Genomic DNA, 21,188 nt, shown 5'->3' with positions numbered 1-21,188 from the left:
TTAACTGTCACTGAAATTAATGTTAAATCTATATTAAAGAAGAACATGGACAGCATTTCAATGTTCAAGTACATTATTTAGAGGCTCCACTTTAAAACTGCCAGATTTTTGGTCATTAGATTATCACTTGTGATAGGGTTTAGCAGTGGTAAATAAAGTCCATGGAGCAAGCAAGCTTGAACATAGAGGCCTTAATGCAATCAACCTCTTTGCCCTAGAGTAACATATAGTATGAAATGGCCTTAAATTAGCAATGAAATAGATTTCAAACCTTTTTAAACTGTAAAAGTGATATAATGAGAACATAATATGAGTCAGTGTTGGTCCAATAGCAGATAGTGATTGCCGAAACATTGTTTGTAGTGGTATCAGATACTGGGGGAGAGCTCTAAACAGCCACAAACAATTTCATGTTCAGAAATAGATGAAGCTTATATAAGAGCACGTTTCCACACATTAAGACTGCAAATTGTTTGAAAAAGTAAACAGCCTTTAACTACAGTGTGCTGCACAACTCCATTAGAATGCCTTTTTAGCAAGGTTATGAATTTTCAGTAATTGCTTTGGTAATCCATATTTAGCATCTGCAGGATTACTTTTAATCAGCTTTCAGGATATGATTTGACACCATTCATTTTACGCTTCAACATTTAACCAGTTAGGCTGTAAAAAAAAAAAAAAAAAAAAAAAAAAAAAAAAAAAAAAAAAAAAAAAAAAAAAAAAAAAAAAGAGAGAAAAAAAAAAGTCATCATTTTGCTGACTTAATTTAAAGCCAATAAAACAGTAAGGGTAAGAGGGAGGAGGGAGATTTAGTTACCAGCAAAAGATGATGAAATGGTCATGTGATGCTTTAAAAAAACACTCATTGGATCAATAACTGCAGTAATAAAATGAGACTTTGTTCTGATGTACTGCTTCTTCACTGTAGATCCTGAGGCTTTTCTGCTTTATGAGTCAAACCTGATCATACTCTGCATTTTTCTGTTTTATTTATTTATTTTCTGTGACTCTTAAATACATCGCCTCAGTATGTATCTATAGGCAGATGTTATTCTATTGTTGCTTTCTTTTCAGTGTTAGATTTACTGGGACTTTTCTCTTAAATGTCTTACAAACCATACACAATGACTGAGACCATACTTACTCAAGGAGTAGCTTATATTTTCTCACATCTATTATCTTCAATAGATATATTGTATTTTTTTCCTAGAAAGTGGTTATGCAGACACTGTTTTGCCATCAGATATTTTGCAGTCAGCTGGTTCTTACCCTGTGCCTTTACACTATGTGTTTTATTTTGTTTCCTGATAGTTGGAAAGGTATTAATTTGTCTGTACAGACTCACAGCTGTCTTAGATCTCTATCTGATAATATATCTTAATGACTGCCAATGATCAAGAACTTGATGATTATGTGAGTGCTTAGTTTCTGTTGTCTTTATGTTCATATGGGTACCATTTCTGAGAAGGTATCAAGCTGAACATTCATTCCTGGGACAGCCTTTAAGGTGTTTAAGTCTCAGATATGCAGACAGAGGAGAATCTTATGATCATTTCTGGTGACCTGCTGCAAAGCACAACAAAACCAGCCACCCAATTACTCCATCACTCTGTACACCAACTTCTTGGTTACTGTCTAAATGAACTTCTTACAGTATAAATGAACCTCTTAGCTGCTTGGATTGAATGGGAGAAAATAATCTAGAAAGATCTGAAATTGATGTGATGGATTTACTACTTTCTCCGGTACATCTTCAAAATCGCTTCTTATTGCATAGCCTTCTCTTTTGCCCCAGTGCTTTGCCAAGTCTGGCTGGCCTCCCTCAGAGCTAGTAATGTGGGAAACAGAGGACATGATGGGTGTTGAGGTCTGAGTTCAGACCTTCCCTTTATTTAACAGTATTATAAACTGTACTAGTCCATTTTCACAGGGCTGAACTGAGTTTTCAAATTTTCTCTATAAAAGCTCAAAAAATCCCTCAGAAATTAAGAGGAAAACTGTGTTTTCATGGTACTTCTGTCACATATGTTTTGTTTTGTTTTGTTTTTTTAATAAAAGGTAAGCAGCCATTCAATCTATTAACAAGTCTGTTCAAGACAAATTCTGAAGATGCATGTCCAAAGGCCCTCCTTTGCATTTATAAGAAATGTAGCTGAGCTTATTGATAGGAAGAAAAGGGCTGAATGAGATATATTCAAAATAAATAAATCTTTTTTCTTTTTTCGTTTTTTCTTTTTTTTTTTTCTTTTTCTTTTCAAGGACAGTAAATGCATTACACATCAAGCATCCACTGTACTCTACAGCTAGCCTTCCTCAGCCTTCAAGGTCTGAGAAGAGTTCAAAGAATTAGTGCCTGTTTCATGCTATTCTTGTAACAGAATCATCTCCACTAGCAATAGGAATGGCAATATTCTCATTTTCCAGAGGCTGCTTTATAGCCATTGGATAGTAAAATCTTCATGATAACTGCAGCAGCCTGGGAAGGGGAATTTGGAGTTGATTTTTAGCTTAAGGCATCAAATTCAGTGAGCTATCCACATGTAGTGTGCTCTGTGAATTGAAAATTCGTAAGTCTGAGGCAGTCTCTGATTTTAGTTCACAGCCACTGATTTTGATTAATGTTGTCGGTGTGTCATTTGAGAGGTGCGAATGATCTGAAAGATGTATATTCAAGAAGTTCTTGAATGTGACCTTCGCTAAATTTCTTGTTGTGCTCAGAAACTGTCCTCTAAAGTCAAATGTCTCCTTTAATACACTTGGTTCCTGAGGCTTTTTTTTCCTTCCCCTGGACAATAAATGAAGACTACAGAGTGGTGTTTTTTTCTACAGTACAACTGGATGTCAGTTGATTGAATAAGCCAAAGATACCAAGGGCAGGATCCTGACATCTCTGAGATGCTCCTGTGATAAGTGCTAGTATGAGATTCTGGATAAATATGTAGACCTTCTCTTGGTCTAGGTGAGGTGAATAATACAACCCCCCACTAATTTTACTCACAGTAAGATTATACTTTAAAACACTTACTTTAAATAATAATAGTAATAATAATAATGATATTGCAAAATCTATTTAGAATAAAGCAGCTTCTCAGTTTCATCTGGCATACCCAGTGCTGTCCTTCCTTCGCCATTTCTATCATGGTGAGCTGGAGTTTAGGTAGCAAGTCATCAAGGAAATTGTTTGGATGTCTTTGTTCCTTTTTTTGGAAGTCTTTGGAGCTTTGATGCACATATAGATATTGCTGAAGCACAGGGCTTGCAGTGTGGGAGCTGAAGGCTAGAAAATTCTTGCAGCAGAGTAGAGGCTTCTTCCTGGCTAGGAATCCCTGGCACAACAACAAAACTAGGGTAGGTTGCCTCTGCAAGAGGCAAAGCAGGAACTGCTTTTCCTGAGGAGACCCAGAGATGAATGAGAGTAAGCAATATGGATATGAAAGCAGAGAGGTGAGCTAGAAAGAATATGAGCTTGAGAGATAGAAGATTGCAGCATGATGTACCTCTCAACATGGTAGAGATTCATCCACATCCTTGAAATGGAAGATGATAACCAAGGAAATATACAGTGAGCAGCACACTGTTGTCTTTCTAAACCGATCCTCAACTATGCGTATCTAGTGACATGCATATTGCTGGTGTCACCTGACAGTGCAACACACCCTGTCCTGAAATGACATGCAGCAGATGTTGAGGGTTTGAGAGGGAGACAACGAGTGGGCAGAGAGCAGAGCCAACTACAAGGAAGGAAGGATCTGATCTGTGTGTGCAAGCACCATGGGTAGAGACATGGTGACAACGGAAGGCTCAAAACACCATTCAAGATAAAAATAAAAACTTTAAAAGGCATTTGGGCTTCAGCAAACAACTTCAGCACAAATCCAACCAAGCATTAAGCAGCTTCAATAAGGGCTGTAGGCTGAGTTCTCATTTCCAGCATGTCACTTTTTATTAGATTTGGCAGAATAAAACCCTAATAGGGCTGAATGCACCTTTAAACCTCTTCTGTCATTTCAAAGAAGACCTCACATAAGTGAGAATGAAGGCCAAGGGCTTTGCTGAGTTATCTGCAATGATTTGGTAATGAAAGGTCCCTTACTGGCAACGGAACACAAACTCTCTGAGCTCTGAAGTGAACTGGAACTCATGCAAACATGGGCAGTGTCTTGTTATACATCTGTATGTTTATTCTATAGGTGTGTATGTGTATACACATACTTGGTCTGAAAAAATCCAATACCTACAGTCTCTCTGACTCAAAGATGTTTTGCCTTCTTTATATTAAAGTGATTAAAATATATATACATTTTGACAAGTTGATGCTGTGTACCAAATATATGCATGTATGTTTATATAGAGACAAGTAGCTTTAGCAAACCTATAGAGTGAAAGACAACCCTCATGGCCAAGAATAATGTTTGTGTATGGCGTGGAGAAGTGTGTAGAATACAGTTTTTTATCAAATCATGGGAATTGAAGATTGAAAAGACCTATTGGATCATCCTGGCCATTCCCTTGGCACTGAGGTAGAGGAGAACATGAAAAAAAGCAAACAATCAAAAAAGCATTAAAGCTATAAAGTATCTTTTATCTTATTTTTTATTTTTTTCTGAAATCACACTGTGAACAAAAATCCTGCAACAGCCACTGTACTGTGTGTTGTTTGAGATCTATCTAGACTAATGTATAGAAATAAGAAAAATAATTTGGAACTTCCTTTCAATGCCTTGGGCTCACTCTTTCTCGCATTAAGTTTCCATCAACCTTAATATTTTTAACACTTTTTTTTTTTTTTTTAGTATTGAGAGATTGAAAAATAAAAGGACATAATTACAATGACACTAATATTGAATTTAATGTATTTGAGGAATCCATTGATTCTTGCAGAGAGCCTCTGAAATGAGAATGTAGATTGGCTATATTGACAAGTGCTTAATCAGTGCAAATGAGTGTATTGTTCTTGCTTTGTCTGTGAGGAAGATGAAGCTGAGGTAGAGTAATCAGGAAGGACAGCCAGTGAGCCAGTGGCAGAGCCAGGATAAAATGCAGAAGTGTTGTCTGGGAAGTCCCATATTTCAAGGTTGGACACTTTACCACATAGCCCTAAAAGGAATAACTGAAAATGCCTGCCCTTTGCAGCCAGTGAAGACGAGTAATTCTGTAGGTTGGGCACACCTGCAATAACTAACCACTAAGATCATTACGCTCTTTGGTAATTAAGACTGGCACATTGCTTGTTACTAGTAATGAATCGCCATAATGGATGGAGCAAATCTTTTCAGGTGGTAGCTGAAAAAGTTTTAACAGTGTCCACTTTGGATTAAGAATCTGCATTTTCTTGAACTTCTTAAATTTTTGGATGGCCTTTGGTTGTTTGCAAATAAATAAATAAATAAATAAATAGATGTTGGCAACGCAACTACTGACTTCCAGAGAGAAGGATGAGGGGAGTTGGTTTTTTGTTGGGGTTTTTTTTTTTTTTGGTAACCATAATGATTTTATCCCATTTGCCTTCATTTAATTTGGAAGTGGAAACCATATCTTTAATGCTAATTAGGCAGCACATCATTACTTAGTCTTCCTGTCCTCGCGTAAATAACAATTAGCAATAATTTAGCAGTTGTACACTCTGGCATCTTCTAAGCCATACCATTGTATACCATTCCAAATTCCTTTGCATTAATTAGGATCATCAGCCAATCAGCACTAATTAAGAAGAAAATAAGTATAATAACAAATGAAACAAAGCTAGTGATTTGTATCTGTTCAGTAGTTCTTTTTCCCTCTGCAGTTTATCAAATAGTTATAATGTGTAGGAACTTCTTCTAATTGAAACTAATTATGAGGTTTCCCCTGCTACTTTGAGCCTCATGTTCAAATCCCACAAAGCTCATTAAATAAGTAACAAAGCTGGAATCTTTAGCACATATTGTAACTTGGTTCACGTTAATTAGCACCACGTTTTGGAGGCAGTAAGAGGCTGTTCAGCAGCAAATGCTACCTAAAGGGATGTTACATAGGGATTTTTGTCGATCTAGGAGACTAGACAGAGACCTCGGCTGGGTATCAATGGGCGTTATCAGATATGGCTGAAATGTCACACATCTGCCTCAAAACTGTATGCTAAATACATTACTTTTTCAATTCAGCCCATTCTGACCCCATCTTAATGCCTGTTGTTATTTGGAGCAAGCATCTGGGGAAATGTAGGTACTTAAATATAAAGTCATTACATCTGAAGGTCATTCCTGTCTTATCGGTGGCTGTGCCATAAAATAGCACATATTCTCCACTGCTGTTTTGGGTATCATTAGCACCATTTCACTTTCAAAAGTGGGCAGCAATCTAGATGCAAGCATCTTTGCAGATCCCAGGCCTATTTAACAGACTGAAATTGCTACATGATGTTTAATGATGCTAAAAATACATATGTGGATACATACCATCTCAGTTTAGTTGAATGCAGCAATTTAAAGGTAGACAGCCAGTATACACTGAATACTGTTCAAGACAAGTGGAAAAAAATCCTCTGACCTGTAGTTTTGCATTTTCTCACTGCATTTTCACCTCATCATAAGTAGTTTTTAGTACAATCTATTGACACAGGCCACACTGATGTTAAAATAGGCTGCTGTTTCGCTGCTGTACTGACACTCTGTCTTCATGGACAAAGACACGCATGACCTGATCTTATTGGAAAATCTCAAGTGCCCTGAAACCAAACTCAATTGGAACAAATCACAGTCTAGTTTGTGCTTACATGCTATCCCTTTCCAGCTCTGGTTGTTTTGTAATTGCTAAGTAATTGACTAATTAAAATTCTACAGAAATGGTGTGGTAATTCTGACATCTTGGATATTTTGGAGTCATTGAGTCTTCTTTGGATGTGTGTGCACAGACTGTCAGAGTACTCTCACCAGAACCCAGCTACTCTTCTTGGCACTAAATCTGCCCCTAAATCCAAGAACAGCCCCAGACTGTTCCCTGGGTTATCACTCACACTTTATTCCTGCCCACGAAGACCATGTATGAGTAGTTTGTAAATGAAGTGGCTGAGGTTCAGGATTAAGTGATGTTTGCTGGCTTCAGCTGTAGGCATAACAAGGAATATCCACATATAAACCAGGGAGGAAGATGCGCCAATGGCATTATTATTTTTTTTTTCCCCTCCACAGTTCCAAACTGTTTTCATGAAATGGGTATTATCATTCAGACTAGTGTTTAAAAAATACTGTGAAAGGGATCACAAAGTATCACTGCAGTCTTCCCAGATGAAAACAGATGTTGTGTGTAAATTAAGGAGGGTGCAAATGCAAAGGTACTGAAAACAATGTAAAATACTTCTGTAGAAAGCCAGCAAATAGATATATTTTCTAAGACAAAGTAAAAATGCTCAAGAAGACAGTATGCAAAACAGTGTCTGTTTCTCATGCGACCAATGAAATGACCAGTGCATATAACATGCACTGCATGCAAGTTGTTGGTACTTCAAACAATATAGGGATCCATTCTATTAGAAATTTTGTCTTGTACCATGTAAGATGTAGACGTTCACTTGAATGAAATCTTAGCCCATAAATGACTGTCCACCAGCATTTTCTTGTTTGAATAATTCTTTGTGACATTAAATATGTCAGTGTTAACATCTCCTGGCCCTCTTCTGGGCACAGATGCTGCTGTATTTCTCCAGAACAATTAGTGATTTGAGAGACTTCATTTTCTGGACAATTAAAGTCTATCTGTAGTGAAGGCCTTTTTGTGATTCCTGAATGTCAGAGAAGCAATGTGATAGGAGCATTCTCAGGAACTGCTTTAATTATCTGCCTCATTCTATTACTTGATGATCTTTAAGGTCTTTTCCAAGCTTAGCAATTCTATGATTGTATGATTCTACTTTCTTCTAAGGAAGTCAAGGAAGCGTAGATGATGCTACCCTTTTAGTTGCATTGGGTGTTTTTGAGGTTGAACAAGAATAAAACATCTTCAGTTGCCCATCTTTCCTATTCAGTTTCAGGTACCTGGGGAAGATACACAGAAGACTGTTGGAACAGTCTTCCCCTCTTCCCAGCTGTGCAAACTGGAGTACTTAATGTACATAATATATACTTAAATATTTTGTGTTTTCTGTAGCATTCCTCTAAAAAGCTGAAAACAGGTGATGTTTTCCTTAGAAATGTTTCAAAACAATTTAATAAATGCAGTAATTGGTTCTGCACAAAATCTCCTAGTTTGCTGCTGGCTAGAAGTACTGTTCTTCCTATTAAGCATTTTTTAATGAAAAATAAAGATGTTGTCTTATTTCAACATATAAGTAGTGAATATCTATGCAACCCAAAAATGTATGGTTTAAGCTTTCCAGTTTCTGTGTGTTTAAAATAGAGCAGTGGACCCTAGGAAGAACTGAGTAGACCTGCTCTCCCATCCACTGTAGACCCACCAGAGGCCACCAGTTTAATTACTCTTGAAAACATGCAGCCATGTCCTGATGCAGGTCTAAAATTAGTCAGGGAACGAAAGTACTTTTTCATTCCACAGAGATAACCAAACCAAGCAGAAAGAGGAAAGGGATGGGAAATTGAGGGGATTTTGGACTGTACAGTCCTTCTGTTGTTGAAAACCAAACAAAAAGAAAGAGTCACCAGAATGTTTTTTTCCTTCCAATGGAATTGATTTCCATATACTTTTCAATTGCTTCTAATTGTGGGCTTTATAAAAGGGTTTGTAACAACAGTAGATTGGGAACGATGGTACTTTCCTCTCTTTCAGAGGCCATTTGTGGTTTGAAGGATTCACTAAGATCTGTAAAATTTGACCTAGGAAGGTAAGCTTGTTAGTGTTGAATTTCTTGGGTAAGAATATTTGGCACACCTCTAAGGGAACTCTGCTCTTCATCTTGATCTGAGCTGGAATAGGTTAACATTAGAGGGAACCTTACTTTAAGAAGAGAGAGAGAAAGAAGGAAAAATAGAAGGGAAAAAAAAAGAAAAAAAAAGAAAAATTAAAAAAAAAGGGCCCCTTTTTGTGGAAAAGGCTGTTTTCTGATTTCAATTATTTCTGAGCTGTAAACATTTTCAGGGACGAGGAATTCCTTTGCATACACATATTGGTATTTGTAAAAAACAGAGCCAGTCCAGTGGAATTTTGTTTTTGTCTCAACTGAGCCATTTTATTCATCTGGGATATTTTATTTGATACTCTGGTATTAATGACAGTAAGAAATTAAACAGTTGTTTCACTCATTTTTCTTCTTTTCAGTGAGTGTGTGTGTGTCTTTCTTCCCACCACCCTCCCACCCCCATATCTTTATAATTACGCTTTAAAACCGTAAATGTTTCCAAAGGTAGTGCCAGATTTAAAATACTGGTTGTTATTACAATGTGTGGGTGGCTTTACCCTCTCTGTTCGCAGCCTCCAGCTTTTATCTGCCCTGTTTCAATCCTCCTACTATCCAAGAAAATGAACTCATTTAGGGGAGAAGCAGCTCGATTCCTTTTATGATGATTATGATTATTTTAGTTTAGAGCAACTACCTTTTAAGCAGATAAAACCGAAAATAAAGTGAAAAAAAAAAAAAAAAAGTGCTTTGAAGGCATAAATTTTGATGCAATAAATCAATCAAGCAGGCAGCCCTTATGTCCTCAGCTTGTTTTCATCTCATCTCTCTGGCTGCAAGGAAGTTACTCCTGTTTCATGCTACCATAATGGATCCAGTCTTCACTCTCTGACAGATGTTTTCAAAGCAAAACCACGTTCTTGTAGATTGCAGCAGCATATCCCAGGTTCTGCTGTCCTCTCTGCTTTGTACAGGGGGCATGAGGCAAATACCACACTTTGCAACAGGCAAAGGGAAGAGGAAGTGAGCAACAGAGATAGTGTTGTCATCCAAGAGTGCTGTAAATTTGCAGCTGGAACAGATGAGAGGAAGGAACACAATGTACACACTAAACAGGGCTGTGTTGCAGGTGAGGGGTTGTAGGATTCTGGCACATTCATTTGCATTGCATGTTTCTGATGAGGGTCACATGAGAGTGATGGGCAGCTGAGATAGTGTTAGTAGATTTGAACCCAGAGCCACTGACTCAACCAGCAGAGTGCAAGGTGAGACAGGGCATTGATGAAGGCATCAGCAAGGCTTAGTTCAGTGGAATTTGCAGCTGGGTTTCCTGTCTCAAAGCACCTACTTTGCGTTAGGCTGAGTTGCCTTTTAGTTGATGCATTTAATGCCCAGTTTCTGTTGCCATTAAAGGAGTTACCCAGAGGTCAATGTTTCATAGAATCATGAGGTTTGGAAGAGACCTCTGAGATCAGTGAATTCACTCTCTGGTAAAACAGGTTCCATGAGAAAGCATCAAGGCAGGCCTTGACTATGTCCAGAGAAGGACACTTCACAACCCCTCTGGGCACCTGTTCCAGTACTCTGTCACCTATAGAGTGGCACAGCACTTTACCCAGTAGATACCCACATTCAGTATGAGCAGACCCACTTTGTACCCTGGGAAGGAGGCAACAAGAATGCTTGAAGGGCAGATTCATCTTGCCTGTATGCTGACTGAACAGTATTAGCAGGATGACCATCTCTCCCCGACTCTAAGATCTTAAGGAACATGGAGGAAGAAAACTCACTGCATGCCCTGGAACTTAGCAGAAGTGGGTGCTCTCCAATTTGTTGCAGCTTATATGTATGGGTTGGGCTTTTCTCTACAGCCAAATAGCTTAGAGGAAGCAGCCACTCTGGATGCACTACTTCTTGCTCCTCAGTGTGGTGGCTTTTCTAATTCTCCAGGGTTTCTCCTTAGATAACTCTGAAGGAAACAGAAGCACAGGGACATAGAGATTTGCTCTTGGAACACAGAAACTTCTGATGAACAGCAAAGCCCACTGAGCAGGCAGACTTTCCATTCTTGCCTTTAGCCGTTAATGTGATTCTCTGTGATCACTACAGCTTCCTTATATTTGAATGAAGAGGGCCATAAAACTTTAGCGTTATCTATCTACCTGCTCTACTGATTATCTGTGCTCTTATATGACTGCTATCGACTCATTATCAGCATGGCACTGATCTGAACTTTGAGTTTACTGCTCTGTGGGAACACAGTAGCTGCCCAGTAATATGGTTATTTCTACAGCCACCCTTTTTTCTGTAAGATAAGAACACAGTTGTATCTGTTTAGTGCTGTCATAAAACTGTGTTAGTCTCTCAATAAAAAGAAGCCTCTGCTTGCTGTTAAGCTGAGAGAGAGCAGCTTACCTTTGAAACTGGGGTTTGGATAAAGCCAACTTCTGTTTAATGAAGTGGTGCCTTGCACTTTTTTATGTATTCTTTGCTCCTTTAATCAACAGAACTCTGCTGAAATCAAGAGGTTTCCTGATATGTTTAAAATTCTGACTACTCGTCAACTGCAAAGTCGTAATCACAGGTCATTTTCTTCTCCCACCCCTCCTCTACAGGGCAACAAAATGTTTGTGTTGTTTCAATCATTACTGCTTCAAAGCTCTTTGAAACATGGCAATGTGGTTTGAACTCACAGCTAAGCAGTCAAAGCTTGTCTCTGGCATTTTAACTTCAGCTGTTTATGTTCTGACTAATTAGCCATAACGAGCTGGTCTGGGGATAATATATTAGATATGTTATGACTCTTTCCCTGTGCTGTAGTAAGTGGCAGTTCTCCATCTGTGACTTGAAAACCATTTTTTCCCAACTTTTCTGGGGAAACAAATATTTAAGCTAAAGACACTCGATTTTTGCTACTACGGGTTATGTTCTGTTTTGATTATATTTTCTATCCCAAAAGCCATTTAGTATATTCTAAACACATGTAAGTAAATTGTCGAATGAGAGCAAAAGTGTTTGAGAAAGTCTGTGTGCCACCCAGACCAGAGGATATAAGCTGGAAAGAAATTATGTGAGAGGAAAATAGTTCATATTGTATCATTTAAGCTCTTTATACATAAAATAGTCTGGAGTCCCGCTGAGGCCCCTGACTCAAGTATGGGCTCTGAACCCCCTGCTATTCCATTAAAAAGAGACAGGATATTTGGAAAGACTGGGCAAAAACATGCAGCTGTGCAAGAGTTTAGAGATTCTCTAATTCAGGTCCTGGTTTAGCAGCATCTGTAAAATTAACAGCTTTGAGTTTGGTTCATCCACAGGAATGGTGAGTCTGCAGAACAAATGGCCTCTTAGCATGATATTAACACTTGTTTGTGGAGAGATCACACAGAGAGCTGTGTATGGTTGAGTTTAAGCTGTTCCCAGGGTGCTGAGGTAAATTCTGATGAGTGAAGGTTGATATTAAGGATATGGAGATTCTGTGAACTTTTTTGAGAGCCACACCCTGTTTCCTGGTCTGCTTTGGAGTCTCTGGGCAATCCTGAAAGACCTGGCTCTCTATAGCAGCCTCAGGCATTCTTCTGGATTTACCTGCTTCTTTGTAGGTCTCTGGTCAGCAGAAATAAACAGAAAGCAAAGAAAAAAAAACAGTTAAATATTTTATAGTTCCCAGAGAATAACATTGACAACTGCCTCAGCACCCATCATTGGATATTGCTCCTCCATTGGTGGTGGAATATGAGAAACCTGATGTCTCCATGATGGACTTTGGGTGGAGAGCTCAAAGAGAGGGTAAAGCCACCGCCAAAGGTTTTCGCTTCCAGTTAGAAATTAGATGATGTTATTTCTTGCTCTGTCTCCCACTTATCCACCAGTCTGTCTTCACATCCATGTCTATCATATTGTCTGTCTGTAGCCACTGTAACATACCATTTCTGATGTATAGAAATTGCAATATATTACAGCCACAGGCTGTGTCACATTACTGTCAGCTTGATGGAGTTGTATCTTTGTTTACTACAAGGCAGAAGTAAACTGTGGTGTTACAGAACTCCTAGAGCTCAGATCTCCCTTGTTTGGAGTGAGGCACCATTTGCACTCTCTCTCTATTCCCCCCCTCTTCCAATCTCTTTCCCTCCCACTTTTCTCATTCCACCTTCCTGATGTACAAACAGGGAACATAAAAGCACAGAAGTGTCTAAACTGTTCCATACAGCCTAGTTTCCTCTCTGCTGTACAAAGGCCAAGGACAATGTTTCCCTGCTGTCTGTCCCGTGTAGCTCATAGAGATTTATTTGTTCATTTCCCAAATGCCACGAACCTTCATAAGTGTGCAAAAAAAAAAAAAAAAGAAAAGGAGGATGGGAAAAAAGACTGATAAGAAAACTGTGCCTGTAGCACAGCAGGGAGGTTCAGAGCCAGAGCTCACCAAAGCCTTCAGGAGTGTCTTTGTGCTTTTTTCCCCACTGGGTTTCCCAGGGAAGAAACCATACCCACGCCATATGATTTCCTCTGGACTCTGTCAGGCAGGTGCCATTAGCATAGTGCCAGTTTGGTCACCTCCAATCTGATTACACCACCTTTGGCAAATGCTTCCTGACCAGGTCAGATGGCAGGTCCATTTGCCATGCTGCAGTGAATGAATTATGAGCTCTGGCCCTCAGTCCTGTAAGATATATCAGGATGCTGTGCATGTGTTCTCTCTAATCCCCCTTCCCTCTCAGCATACATGTAGCCCTGAAATCTTTATTTTAAACCCTACTGGTTTAATATTTATATCCAAAGTATTTCATCTATTCCTGTCTCTATCAGAAGATAACACTTGTTTGGGAGCAGTAACCGAGGGGTTTTGTTTGTTTGTTAGTTTTTAATTATTACTATGCCTCCAAAATAAATTAACCACTTTATAGGTGAAAAGTAAGGGGCACATTTCTGGAGGGAAGATAGAACATTGGATCAAGGTCAGATGAAAAACAGATGAGCTACTGCCAGTTTCTTTGTCAAGGGCGGGAGGAGTGGGGAGGGGAAATTGGGGCCAATTTTCTTAAAGCCAGCAGAGCTTGCATTGATGAAGAAAGCTGCTGAGACCAAAAAGAGGTCAGTGAGTAATGTGTGTTGGAGCCAGGACAAGGGAATAAGAGGACCAGTGCCTGCAGAGAAAGAAAAACAGCAGTGGTAATGTGGGCTACATGGCAGTGTTGCTAAACTGCTTGAGTTACAGACATTCCTCACGGGCTGTCATTCTGAATGGGATAGTACCAGAGCCAGCTCACTGGTTCTGGTACTGCCAGTTTCACTTCCTCCAGCATCTTCCCAGTTGCAGGAATATCTCTACATTCATTGAAGCAACAGCCACACAGCATGAGGAGATGATAGATTTGTGCCTTTATAATTAAAGCTATTATTCTTACACACAGCCAATGGTTAGATAATCCAGTTCACCACGTACGTACAGCCTGGAAGGGTGCTTTTCATAGCTGTAGAGAGCTATTTCCATATCTGTGTCTTACTGTGCAATGTTAAGGACCATAAAAGAGGCTACATAACCTATTTATTCACAGTAAAGTGTGATGTTCAGTCCTACTTCAGGGACTCATAATCTGCCATGTATACAATGACAATTCTGTGGAATAAGGGTGGAGATGACCCCTCAGAAATGTTGCAGACAAGCATTTCAGCAGAAATTCTGCTTGCATATATAGATGTGCACATATGTATGTCCATTTATTTATATAAATGGCATCAGATAACCTTTAAAAAGTACCTAGTAACTTGCTCATCCAGATGTGGACCTTTTAAAAGCCATTTTCTACAGGTGCTTAGCAGCTTGAGAAAATCTATTCTTTCAAACTGAGCCCCTGCAGTACTGTCCTCCCCACATCAGATGATGGGTTTTACAACCCTTCAGTAAAGAAATAAATAAAATAAAATAAAATAAAATAAAATAAAATAAAATAAAATAAAATAAAATAAAATAAAATAAAATAAAATAAAATAAATCTAAATTAACCTAACATTAGGAGAAGCTTATACAAGGAAAACCTATCATATTTTGAAATAACATCCCCCAGGGAGGTTGGGGGAGCACTGTCATTTCAGGCCAAATGGATTGCCCTATTCTGGGACAGCTGGAAGCTGACCTGCTATGGCTTTTCCATTTCTAATATATCTGACCTAAATTTGGACTGTTGAGACCCACCAACGCAGGCAAATATGCTTTCAAGGAACACACCAGAAAATGAGGAACAGTGTTTTTAGTAGGCAGACAAGTCATAACCACAGGATCCCTGGACAGTCAGCTGTGGCTTTTTGTCTTCTTTCCTCTCCAACTTCTCTGCTAAGACATTTTGCTCTCCAAAAGTAGCAAGGACTCAGTCCTTCTATTTCTGAACTCATGCCATCTTGTTTGGGAACTGGGGAAACAGAGTTGAAGAAAGAAATGAAAAGTTATGGAAGCAGCACTGAAGAAAGGGTGCTCAACTTTCAGTGTTTGGTATGTTATAATACAGTTTTTAAGGAAACAACAAATACCCAAGGAGGAAAAATGTACTTTGAGTTGGAAATACTAATACTGATATTAAGGCTTTGATATGACTTGAACTTTCTTCCCAGCTACCATGGTCAACAGAGTTCCAGGTATTGAAGCATTGCTTTACTTTCATGGTAATTTTTTTGGATGTAATGACTTTTAAGTCTAACTGCATGCATACTATTTACACACACTTTTTCATGAGCTTCCATAGCCCAGTTTCTTTTTTGTAGTAATTTCATCATTCTTTCCCTCTGAAATCTGGGCTTTAAGAATAAACAAACTATACAACTTTTTTGTCAGTTTAACCAAAGAGATTAGATGAAAAAAACAAAAAAACAACTAAAAAACACAACTGCTATAGGGTTATTACAACAATCAATTGCATTGATATCTGCCCAACAAAAAACTTGAAACTTGAGCAGGGATCCAAAGATTGGCAAGATATCCCTTCAACACAAATAGTCAGTGGTTGAAGGAATCAATGATATGGAGCAAGAAAGTTATTCTTAAGTGAAAGTATCTTTTCGGTAAATGAGAATCTATTTATTTTTATTTTTTTTTTCCCCCAGCAGAGTAAGGCTGTAAGGCTGGCTACCCTGGTTTCCTATAAGGCCAAAGAGCCAGAGGATGTGAAAATCAGTGCAATATGGGAAACAAACTGAAAGCCTCTGTAATTGCTCACCTTGGAGCTGAGAACAGAGGCCAGGTCAGACATAGAGTATGGCTGTGTCTCAAAGAACAAAATCTGGAATAGGGGATAGGAATCAATCAGTTACATCTCCTTGCACAAACAAAGTCTCTGTGTATTTGTCTCCAATATCTCTGTCTCTTGTTGAGTGAAGAAAGGGTAAAACTACTGGGATGTATTCAATAGTTAAGAATTTTAAGTCCCTAAGCAGTAATTTGTATCCTATATTACGTGCTTTCCTTCAGTACTCACCTATTAACTTTCCTACCCAAATACAAATATACAAATTCTTTTTTTTTTTTTTTTTCCCATTTTCCTTCATGTTTTAATTCATTATGTGCTTGTTAAAATGAAGCTCCACAACTAAATGAAGCTCCATAATTATCTTGACCATACCCTGATGAGGAGTGAGGGTGATTGTGACTTGAGTTTGTGTGTCTTCCCCAGAGTCAGCACCCAGGTAGTGTTTGGGATATCCACAATGTTGCACCAGCAGCTCACTGTTCTCCACCAGTAATAAAGCCTTACTCAGGAATACAGATTAAGAGCACACTCATTTACAATGAGAGAGAGTGATGTTAGAAATTCAGCTCATGGAGAGACATTAGTGGAAACACCATCCTGACATACACATTTTCAAGTCTTGACTCACAAATTCCTACCAAACACATTGAATTGCTCAGGCACTTTCAGTTACTTGATATTAATCTACATAAGCATATCAGCAAAAACATAAATTCTTTCTGCTGAGACAGGATGGGTTTCTGCTTCAGCTGGTTGTGTCCTCTAAGCCAACATATTGCATTTACAGCCCATCCTGAGCTATTGTTGCATTGGGGATAGCTACTCTCCACCCTCCTGAACCATGGCACATGGTGGTCTACTAACACTGTTTGAGTATTTGTAACCACTGCAAAGAGTTTTGAACAGGGCAGTGGCAGTGCTAAGTGCTGTTGTCCTGATGAAGATCTGAGATAAGGCTTGAGTATGTTTCCTTAATTTTTTTATTCAGTTCTCATTCTGTAGTACCCCTCCCTGTCATCCTGTAGTCCATAAAGCAGATTTGTTTGTGACATACGAACAGTAATGTGCTTACAGGGAACACAGAGGGCTTAAGCAGCTTTCCTGAATGGCCTTTGATTCATTGAAATTTGCCCTTGGAAGCATGGCAGTAGTGGTTAATCTGCTCCATCCCTTTTCCTGGTGCCATATATTCCTCTTTTCATATTTCTCAATATTCTGTCTGGCAGATGTGTGAAGAGGGCAGTAGTAAAAGCCCATTTGTATGACTATGTGTTCACTACCTCTGTGCCAAAACAGTGAAAAACTAACATTCAACAATACTGCTTTGCAAGCCATTGTTATTTGGATAACATTTCAAGAAAGCAGCAGAAATACGGAGCAGCCTCAGGGCAGGGAGATTTAGCAGCAATGGTTTCTTGCCTGCAACTGGGAGCCTCTTGAAAACAAAAGTGAGTTTGAAGCTGGAAGCCTGGAGAATCAATGGATGATTGTTTGCATGTGAGGTCCACAAAGTGCAACTGCAGCTGAGGGTCAGTTGGTCTTACAGTTACAGACTGCATTTTTCAGAGGCCTGCAACATGCCTGTTTCTATTTGCAGACAGCAACTAACATGCCACACAAGTGGTCTGTGAAATTTTGATTTTCCTTAAGGGAAAATATATGTGATGAGGAAGATAAAAATTAACAGAGATCTGGCACTGTGTCTTGAGACCATTGCTTTTATTTTTAAACTGCACTGATTGAAGGTCTGCTTAACCTTATTAAATATGTTTCTGTGGCCAAATCTTTGATGTCATGCCTGGAGATCTAGCTTCACAACTCTCCCTCCATTTTATGAAAATCTTTCTACTAAATATACTTGCATTGAGCTGACAGCGAGGATGTTTATTTTATTTTATTCATTTAAGGTCTAGTCCAAAGCACACTGTGATCCATAGAAATCTAGTCATGGCTTAAGTGGACATTGGACCATGATGCTATGAAAAAATGTATTTATCAAACACATTCCAGAAGTCTGATGGGCCAATATTTTGACAAGGTTTCCTTACCTACCTTAAATTCCTCCCCATCAACACAAGCTGGAACTTGCTAACTTATTTCCTGAGGTTTGTTTTTTGGGTTGTGTTTTTTTGTTGTAGCTTTAGTTGTTGTTCTTTTAGTTTGTTAATATTGTTCTTCCAAAACAAAACTGACCAGCTGAATGTTCCAATGTTGAAAATTGTGCAACAAATCAATGTTTAGTGCCCTACTTCAAAGCAAAGCTGAAGAAGAAATGTGTAGATAGAGGCAACAGAGAGGCAGGTGCTCTTTGATATCAACAAGGCACCTAGGTGCCTGGAACCTAGTTACAGAAAGGCTAATTGTATTCCTTTGCGCTCTGCTCTGCATCTTTATTTAGGATAGCTGAGGATCAAGTCATTAAAATAATTCTTACTGTCTGTTGTTTCAAACTAAAAGAGAGTAGATTTAGGTTGAATGTAAGTCTTTTACAGTGAGAGTGATGAGGCACTGACAGAGGTTGTTCAGATATGTAGTTGATGCCCTGTCCCTGCAGACATTCAAGGTCAGACTGGACCAGGCTCTGAGCAACATGATCTAGCTGCAGATGTCCCTGTTTATTGCAGGAGAGTTGGACTAGATGACCTTCAGAGGTCCCTTTCAACTATTATTCTATGATTCTGTGATTTCCACTACCTAGAATATTTTGATATCCAGGTATGCTGATTGCTGAATGTTTGCAGATCTTCCTTTGAGGATAAGATCTCTTATTCCCTCAATTTCATGCTGCAATCTTATGTGATAGTATCCCAGTGCTATTACAGAATCACAGAATCACAGAATTACCCGGGTTGGAAGGGACCTCAAGGATCATGTAGCTCCAACCCCCCTGCCAAATTGTGCATTCCCTGCTATTGTGGGAATGCTCCCCTACAACTAACAGAATGGACCTTCAATTACACATTGCATCTTCAGATTCACTAATTAGAAAAGGAAACATTATCTGGGGAATGGAACTATTTGTATTTATCTTGGTTTCGTGGTAGACTTGCAGCGCTAGGTTAATGATTGAATTTGATAATCTTAGAGGTCTTTTCTAATGTAAATAATTATATGATTCTATTTTAAATGGCCATACAGATACTACTGGTATAATACAGAAAACCTACCCATAGGTATGCTGCATGTCTCCTGTCTAACTCAAGACTCTATCTCACCTGCATCCTCAGAGCATCTTGCTTTCTCATAGCTACTGCAAGCTTTCCCACTGTGGCTAAATATGTCAAACAGGCAAAGAGGTACCTGTGAAAAAGCAATGTTCTGTTAGACCATTGGTGGCAAAAGGAGGATGAATATTGAGGCTATCTGCTGCTGTACCGTGCCTGCATCTTTCTCCCTGCTGCTCTGTCTGCCTTACCTGCTTAGATTTTATTAATTTGAAGAATTTCCTCTGTCAAAGTCACGTTGTTTTATTTCCCAGATCTGCTTTCTTTCTTTGTGCTGCTTCTCCTTCAACTAACTGATTTCAGCAAGTCTCTGAAAAGGGCAGTCAAATTTGATGGCTTGCAGATGAATCACGTATAGAAGGACTGAGAAAAGCTAGAGCTGTACACAAGTAATAAATAAGGCTATTATTGTCTTCCTATCTGATGCAAAAAGAGCAAACACTCTCAGTGTGCTTTCATTTAATAAGCACTGTTTCTTTGCAACAAGCAATTTTTATTATTTTTTTTTATTATTTTTTCTATTACTATCTATTTTTGCCAGCCCTGTAGCTGAGATAAGAACTGTTCTGCTCCTATTAAAGATAGGAGAAGCTGAGGCAAAACCAACAGTTGCCAGAGTAACTGTATACTATTAGAAAAACTCAATTTTTTATCCACTAGGATACCAAAGTCCCTCATTAGCTGCTCATGAGGATTTCACCAGATATCACAGCTATTGGTATCCCCAAAAGTCAGGCTGCTTATTTTGTTTCCTAATATCAGAAGTGGATGATGTCTGATTTCATTCTGTCTGATTTCTCAAGATGCTTTATAAGCAGTGGGGTCTGCACCCTGAGACACAGTATTGTGTTTAGCCTGTTTGAGCCCCAAAGCTGGATGGAAGCAATACCTTTAATAATCTGGATCATTAGTGATACTGATAATTGAATAAGAAAATTTGGTTAAGGGAAAAAAAGGACTGAAAGCCCGGAGTCCATTGTAGCCTGCAAATGTATCTTTTCCCTCTCACCTTGCTCATAGTAGGGCTACACAAAGCTGCTGGGGATCAGCAGTGATCTCCCCTACACCTACCACAACTCCTGCATCCTACCTAACCAACAGACAGGGCTCGTTCCTGTACAGCTTCATCTCAGGGGGAGCTACACCTGTCTCAAGGAAGAGGACGGACCATGGTACTTAGAATGCCTTGTGGAAATAATGAAGCATCTTTTGCATTAGCAGTACCTCTCTTCCTTCACTTCCCAATGTCCAAAAAGAAAACAGTAATTAGGTTTGCTAATTATAAGCTGATTGCAGTTTGCAAAAACAGATATGAGAAAACCAGTTATCAGTATACCATTTGTGATAGAAAGTTTTCCCTGGGGAGCAGCAGGATCTTACTCCGCCAGCATTTTAATCTTGCAGAATCTAACCCTGCAGGGTGCTGTGTGCTGAAATGTGCTGAAGTAAAACAGTACCAAGGGTGCTGAGGACCTGTCTGGAGGCGTTCAGCATCTGGCAAGATCAAGCTGCAAGTCATGCTTCTCCTTTCCGAATAAAAATTGCTTTTTGGGTGGAAAAAATAAAAATAAAATCCCTCCCCAAAATATGTTATCTTTGAAAAACCAATCTGCCTGTGCAAGACAGGCTGTAATTGAATCCCAGCTGAACACAGCTGCAATTGGGGTGAGGTGCCAGCATCATGAACAGCATCTGGAAAACCACAGAGAGCCGCAGAGTGGAGTTGCATAAGCAAAGAGGCTGTTTAAAATATACGCATGGGTGTGTGTGCATGGGTGTAAATAAAACAGAAAAAATTAAACCTAGGATCTGAAGCCAGAATAGCAGAAATGGACAAAATGGTGGCGGAGCTCTCAGCCTCCCTAAATCTCCAAATCAACAAGCATCCTGCAGCTC

The 21,188-nt window shown here is 39.0% G+C and overlaps 1 protein-coding gene across 3 annotated transcripts in view; it reads left to right on the top strand.

The window, feature by feature from the left end:
- SETBP1 (SET binding protein 1) overlaps positions 1-21,188 on the top strand; it is a 243,012-nt gene that overhangs the window by 198,761 nt on the left and 23,063 nt on the right. The gene's annotated exons all lie outside the window — the stretch shown is intronic.

The sequence above is a fragment of the Coturnix japonica genome, chromosome Z (assembly GCF_001577835.2).
Source record: "Coturnix japonica isolate 7356 chromosome Z, Coturnix japonica 2.1, whole genome shotgun sequence".
Classification (NCBI taxonomy): domain Eukaryota; kingdom Metazoa; phylum Chordata; class Aves; order Galliformes; family Phasianidae; genus Coturnix; species Coturnix japonica.
This window is presented reverse-complemented; position numbering and strand designations above follow the sequence as displayed.